The 6000-nt window shown below is 48.3% G+C and overlaps 1 long non-coding RNA gene across 1 annotated transcript in view; it reads left to right on the top strand.

The window, feature by feature from the left end:
• The first annotated feature begins 2979 nt into the window (after positions 1–2979).
• The window catches only part of LOC144792926 (uncharacterized), a 54660-nt gene continuing 51639 nt past the window's right edge, over positions 2980–6000 (top strand). Inside the window, exon 1 of the long non-coding RNA XR_013602639.1 lies at positions 2980–3008. This is a non-coding gene — a long non-coding RNA (uncharacterized LOC144792926). The remainder of the gene's footprint in view (positions 3009–6000) is intronic.

Here is a 6000-nt window from a genome sequence, read left to right as displayed (position 1 = left end):
GAACCAAAACTGTGGGTCCAGATGATTTTTTTTTTTTTAAACAAATTAAGCACTGACATGTTATGCATTTCTGCAAATTGAATTAAACATTAAGCATTTACATTTGCAAGGATGTTCCCTAAAATGCATTGAATCGTACTATATAAACTCAAAAGCAGGAGCATCGATTAGAACCCAAGAATACTTCTTCTGAACTTAAAACATTGAGCGCAGGCTGGCCTCCCCTTCATCTCTCTTGGTGGGGCCGTCGTGACACAATCAAAATGATGCTACCTCCAATAGTTTTGTGTATCCTCTCCAACATCCACTACCTATTCCATCTAAATTCTTTCAGAGGTCAATTCTATTCTGATCTCCTTTCTATGGAATGATAAAAAATCAAGAATGGCGTTACAGCAATGAGTAAAACCAAAATCTGAGGGCGGTGTCAATTTCCCCCATTTTTCAATTATCACGAGGCCTTTCAGTTACGCCAACTAACGAATTGGATTACCAATCAGACTGAGGATAAACCTCTCTGGGTCGATCTGGAGACCTCATTTTTAGTTCCCTTCTCATATCAGGAATATCTCTCCTTCACCCGCAAACGCTCTCTGCTCCCACGATTAAGCAATCCTGTAAATTATTATCTATTGCACCTCATTTAGTTGTACATAATTTAGATACTTTTCTCAATTCTACAATCTGCCACAACAAACAAATCCTTCTTAACAAGAAACCTCTATACTGGAAGAGCTGGAGACACAAGGGTCTGCTCTGGGGTCACCAACTTTTTGATCAGGGCTCCCCTTTTCAATGTACGCAATTCCACTCCCTATATCATCTCCCTTCTTCCTTTAATCCCACGTGGAGGGCTCAGTTGTTATCCGTGTGCAATATTGAGTTTGCTATATTTAAAACTAAGAATATTCGCAAGAGGACAAGAGGACTAAAAATATGGGCCCCTATAACCGAATGTATTTAATGGATTATAGAATTGTTCTCGCTTTCTTTTGCTTATTCTGGCTAAACATTAATTGTATCTCTTTACATATCCTTCTATTTGTCTAATCTGTTTAAATTGTATCTCTGATGCTGCGCGTTTATTGTTTCTGTTTCACTTCTGTTCCTTGCATAAACAATTAAAATAAAATTAAATTAATAATAATAATCCTACATTTTTTATCTTGCGGATTGTAACACTTGATACTTATGCTAAACTCAAATCTTCATCTTCCCCAACGCCCTCTTCCCTTGGTATAATCTTCTCCGTATAACCTCCAAAGCGACCCCCATTTATTCCCATTTATTGGTTCCCCCTGAGCTCCAGATAAAACGAAAGTAGATCTTTTGTGGGAATCTGATTTGGGAGTGAATTGTTTTATTTCTTTTTGGAACAGAATTTGGATGAAAATCAGGAAATCATCTCGAGCCGCCCGCACAACACAAACACTTTTCTTTTTTTATAATAGATTATTTTTTACACCTGCATACCTAAATAAAATTCACAACACAAATCTTAATACTTGCTGGACAGGCTCCCAGGTTAACGCTGATCTTCAGATGTTATTCACCTGTCCACATCTTTTTGTATTTTGGGGGCATCAAATTAACACTATTTTTCACACCTCAACCTCCCTCTACTTTAGAAATGTTTTCCCAGGCGGTCTAACACCGGACGGAGGGGGGGCGATCCCAAGTATTACTTATTGATTTATTGAAAGCCGTGGCTTTTCATCAGATATCAAAGAGCTGGAAACATTCGCTCTAAGTGGTCTTATTTTGCGTGGTGGTGGCGGTGTCACAACCAGCGCCTTGAGGCAGCATTTGTCTACCCCATCTCTCTTGCAACAAAACGACAACACCTCTGGGGCCTTTCACACAATATCCAGTCGATACTGGGAGAGAACTTCTTTGCCCGATCTCTCACAACAAGAAGCCCCCAGACCTCCCACTGCTCGTTGTACAGTGAGGCTTCATTCATCATTTCCTATAATGTCTTAAGATTGTTTCATTCACAAGTGTCATGTCATGTGATCCTGCGACTACACGCGTCCTCTTCTATAATTCCGTGTATTATTTTCATGTGTAGTTGATTAATACTTTTTATTGAACCTTCTTGCATGGGTGCATTAAGAAATAATGGCTTATACGAAGTATTGTTTATGACCATATTAATATTTCTAAATAAACACCTTGACGTTTAAAAACATTTTTTTTTTTTTTAGAACCCAAGAATACACTTTACAAGTTGACAGCTCGGCCATCGCAGCCTTTGTTGGTTTTACACCCATTAGTAGTTCTGTAAACTTCACTGCCTCCCCTGCAGTGTAACCACCCGCTCAAAAATGTGTAAAAAAGAATCCAGCAGATGAAGTGATTGTATCAACATATTGAACCTTGAAACAAACCACACTTAACACTTTGTATTTTGCGAGGAAAAAACTAAAAACCTCTGTCCTAACACACGTTTCATTTCTAATCAAATTAAATTCTTCAAAAGAGCTTAAGAAACTAATTTTGTTAAATTCAAATATCAAAAGAAGGACAACGTCCGCGAACAAAAAAGCGTCTGAACATAAATAAATAATTCCCATCACATTATCCACAAAGCACCCACCCGCCTCCAATCTTTCAAGCAACTAACCCGTGAAGGCTGCAGCTGCGGCTTTTAAAGGCACAAAAAAAAAACACAATCCCTCAGTGCAGGAAGTGATGACAGAGCAGGCCCAGCCAATGGAAGCCCCGAGAGTGAGTTCAAACTGGCGCCAAACTCACCTGGCATTAATTATGCAAATGAGGCAGGTACATAGGCGGCGGCTCCGAAGCGCTCTGGTTCGATCCATCAGTTGCGCCTCGAGTGTGTCCATGTCAGGACACAGCGTCCAGAAGCCTTAAGCCACACAGCGCCCAGAAGCCCAGCACGGAGCCCCACAGCGCCCAGAAGCCCAGCCCGGAGCCCCACAGCGCCCAGAAGCCCAGCACGGAGCCCCACAGCGCCCAGGAGCCGTGCACGGAGTTCTTTCATGGTGAGTAGCGCCTCTGAGGGGGTCATCAGGGCAGGAGTGGCCGGTAGACGGTCCCCCCCCCCCCTGACCTGGGGAGTCCGTCGCTCGCGGGCCCTGAACTTTCTATAATCCTCCCCGTCCATCTCCCCCCAGGGCCGGCGTCAGTCTGGTGCAGAGCGGGGGGCTCCATGCCTGGGGGGGGGGGCGGGGGGAGATGTCTCCATGCCTGGGGGGGGGGGCGGGGGGAGATGTCTCCATGCCTGGGGGGGGGGGGGCGGGGGGAGATGTCTCCATGCCTGGGGGGGGGGGCGGAGATGTCTCCATGCCTGGGGGGGGGCGGAGGAGATGTCTCCATGCCTGGGGGGGGGGGGGGGGCGGAGGAGATGTCTCCATGCCTGGGGGGGCGGGTGGGCCAGGCCCACCCAAACATGACCTTTGGCCCCCCCAATCATGACCTTTGGCCCCCCCAATCATGACCTTTGGCCCCCCCAATCATGACCTTTGGCCCCCCCAATCATGACCTTTGGCCCCCCCAATCATGACCTTTGGCCCCCCCAATCATGACCTTTGGCCCCCCCAATCATGACCTTTGGCCCCCCAATCATGGCAGAAGAGGCCCCTGGGAAAGCAGCAGCTCAGGGCCTCATCAATCTCAATGTCCGAAGTCGAAATGTCGTTTTCAGGGTCTTTAGAAGTTTAATTGAGTTTTGGGGATGGAGGTGGGCAGCGAACACATGAACAGGGAGAGCGAGCCCGGGCTCCGGCTCGGCTCGAAGAACCCATGGACGGTCCGAGCCCTGAAACATCACGTAAAATATGATACACTTTTTAAAATGTTGATGAGACTGTTTCTTTAACACGAGAAAGCTTTGATATAATGATGTCACAATCTAGCGCTGCACTAAGAAGCACTTGTTAAGTGTTAGGGCCTTATTTATGAAGGCCTCGCGCCGCCGGTGCGTGGTAAAAAGTGACGCGGCGCAAGGCCTTCATAAATCTGCCCCTAGCCTGAGCTTTTAGTCGGTCGTTCCTCGCTGCCCTCACATTGGTGACGGCGCTATCAGTGAACCAACAGTGGACCCTGTATGTGCCCATATTATACAGCAACATTAGTCTTTTTAATTCACACAATAGGTTTTGTATGGTTTGTTTTCTGATTTATGTATTTGTAAAGTGCTTTCATGCGCATATATGAAGAACATCGAGTTTTGGTGAAATAAAATGTGCCCCAAGCTCCCACAGCTCAAGTGGAGAAGCTGCGATGGATCCAGGTTTTGTATTAATTTTGGACAAATCATCGCTGAATGGCTGTTTGTCTCCTATGTCGATGCTTTGTTTTTACCTCCTAAGGTTTCTGTGATTTTTCTATAGTGTGACCTCTGCCTGCAGATATCGAAGCGCTTCACGTGAACACCGGTCGCATTGTACAAGGTCACATTCATGTCTTTGAGGCACTTGAGATTTGCCAGAGTGACAGGATGCTGAGCCAATCAATGACTCGAACCCAGCTCGACCAGCTCCAAAGTTGCAAGCTCTGGCTGGTATGCCACATCCTGGGTAGATGGAGGGTGGCGGGCAGAACGCACATAATGGCTCGGCTCACTATGAGCCCGACACTCCGACAGGACCTCAAGCGGAGCCAGGGCCAGAGCCAGGCTTCAGACTCGAGCCAGGCTTCAGGCTCGGGCCAGAGCCAGGCTTCAGGCTCGAGCCTTGGCGAAGCTTTCAGCGCCTGTCTTCCTAGTGCCAGATGTCCAGGCTTAGGTGTGGTAGCGGGACCTCCTTCACCTTAAGCTGCTCTTCCAGTCTGCTCGGAGTGCTGCTGCTGCTGGTGCTGGACATGAGAGCTGTGCTGTGGAGTATGGGCCTCAGCTGCCGCTCTAAAGTAACTCTCCAGATGCTGTGCGCCTGTCTGAAGCAGAGATGATGCACATCTTGGATTACAGATGTGACAAATTGGACCCACATTGCCCCAAACAAACCCTTGGCCCATCCAGACCAAAACCCATAGAACCGGGCCTGGTCCGCAGTGGGGGCTGGGGGGGGCACTTACAAGACTGACCCTGCCTGGGGGGGGGCGGGGATGTCTCCATGCCTGGGGGGCCGGGGGGAGATGTCTCCATACCTGGGGGGGGGGGGGCGGGGGGAGATGTCTCCATACCTGGGGGGGGAGATGTATCCATGCCTGGCGGGGGGGGGCGGGGGGAGATGTCTCCATACCTGGGGGAGGGGGGGGCGGGGGGAGATGTCTCCATACCTGGGGGGGGGGGGGCGGGGGGAGATGTCTCCATGCCTGGGGGGGGGGCGAGGATGTCTCCATGCCTGGGGGGCCGGGGCGGGGGTGCACGCACGGAGAAAGATCACAAGCAAACTAGCACCACGAATTGAACATTTAACATAGAAAGTAAGTGCACAAAAAAGGGATTTAATTACACAATAATGAATGAAAAAGCCACTTGCATTTAAAATGCAGTAAATGCCCGGGTCTTCGTGTCCGGGAGGGGGGGTGGAGGCTGCATTGTGACAAGATACTGTCTTTGAGATAGCGCAGGGTGTTCATGCGCCTGCTGCAGACCTCTCAGCCCCCCTCCTCTCTGCCCCCCTCCCCTCTGCCCCCCTCCCCTCTCTCCCCCCTCTCTCCCCCCCTCCCCTCTCTGCCCCCCTCCCCTCTTGGTCTGTTGTGTGTGTGTGTGTGTGAGGCAGCTTTGCTGCAGGCCCTCCACAGTGTATACGAATGGATATACTCTAAGAGTCCCATAGGAATGGCAGAGAGTACAAAGGTCTACGCATATACTAGTGATTAGTTATCTCTATATACATAGGGAAGGGATACGACTGGATATACTCTAAGAGTCACATAGGAATGGTAGAGAGTACAAAGGTCTCCTGCATATACTAGTGATTAGAGTTATCTCTATATACATAGGGAAGGGATACAAATGGATATACTGTAAGAGTCACAGACGAATGGAAGAGAGTACAAAGGTCTACGAATATACTAGTGATTAGAGTT

Source organism: Lissotriton helveticus, chromosome 11, assembly GCF_964261635.1.
Source record: "Lissotriton helveticus chromosome 11, aLisHel1.1, whole genome shotgun sequence".
NCBI lineage: Eukaryota > Metazoa > Chordata > Amphibia > Caudata > Salamandridae > Lissotriton > Lissotriton helveticus.
This window is presented reverse-complemented; position numbering and strand designations above follow the sequence as displayed.